Source organism: Theobroma umbraticum, unplaced genomic scaffold (assembly GCF_002168275.2).
Source record: "Theobroma umbraticum cultivar Fairchild unplaced genomic scaffold, ASM216827v3 scaffold_147.0, whole genome shotgun sequence".
In the NCBI taxonomy this organism is placed as follows: Eukaryota; Viridiplantae; Streptophyta; class Magnoliopsida; order Malvales; family Malvaceae; genus Theobroma; species Theobroma umbraticum.
In genome coordinates, this window is record NW_018397259.1 from 2242712 (window position 1) to 2243917 (window position 1206).

General features: G+C 31.3%; 1 non-coding gene across 1 annotated transcript; it reads right to left on the bottom strand.

Annotated features, from left to right (window-relative positions):
* Positions 1-786: 786 nt before the first annotated feature.
* Positions 787-893, bottom strand: LOC149527241 (small nucleolar RNA R71). Its single transcript, XR_016351195.1, has one exon. It is a non-coding gene; the product is annotated as a small nucleolar RNA R71 (small nucleolar RNA).
* Between the last annotated feature and the right edge of the window lie 313 nt (positions 894-1206).

A 1206-nucleotide genomic window follows, 5' to 3' on the forward strand; every position in this document is an offset into this window, starting at 1 on the left:
ATTTTAGTACTTAGTAAAATTTTAAATCAATTTTTTATGAGATCGATACTCTGCTTACCATTATATTATCTTTTCGATATGTATACTTATGTAGGTAGAAATTTAACTAACAAGTTTTGGCACCGTTGTAAGGGAATTGTTCCTAAAATTTTTACTAATACTAATACCAAGCAATTTAGTCTTACTTCAAATTTTATATTTCTTGTTTTAATAATAGTTTTTGTTTGCTTGCAGATATCTTTGGTTATTGTATGCAAAGAAGAAACAACTTGAATCTTATTCCTTTTGATCTTGAGATAGAAAGAAGCTTCAAAAAATGTCGAAGGGAATATTTGCAAGTCATTAAATAAAAATCAGACAATGGTTGAGGATAATAATAACAATGTCAACAATGTCATTAATTTAGTTCTCGAAGAAAATAGAGCACTGCGGGATTATGTTGTTCCTCTGTTGTAAGGTTTGCACCAAAGCATTAGAAGACCTTCCATCAATGCAAATAATTTTGAAACTAATACAGCCTACATTCAAATGATTTAGTCTTCAGTCCAGTTTGGTGGGTTACTCAGTAATGATCTTAATTCTCATTTAGTGAATTTTCTAAAAATTTACGATACTTTCAAATATAATGGAGTAATTGATGATGCTATCAGATTAAGATTGTTTCTATTTTCTTTGAGGGATAAAGCAAAGAGTTGGCTCAATTCACTGTCAAGTGGGTCTATTACCACATAAGACGATTTGGCTTCAAAGTTTCAAGCAAAATTCTTTCTACTTGCCAAAACTGCAAAAAAGAGAAATGATATCACCTTATTCACGCAATTTAAAGATGAATCCTTGTATAAAGCTTGGGAGAGATTTAAGGAACTATTTAAAAGATGTCCACATCATGGAATTCCTAATTGGTTGCAAGTACAAACATTCTACAATAGGCTGGTTGGTTCAATAAAAACCACAATTGATGCTGTTGTTAGTGGGGCATTAATGGGTAAGAATATTGTAGATTCTTATAAACTGTTGGAAATGATAGCCTCAAATAATTATTAATGGCCTTTAGAAAGGTTTGGTTTGAGAAAAGCTATTGGAGCCTACCGAATTGATGCACTTAGCACCTTAACTACATAAGTGGCTGCGCTATCCAAGAAGTTTAACACAATAAGAGTTCATGTGATTCAAAATTCATTTATAGTCTATGAGATGTGTGGAGAT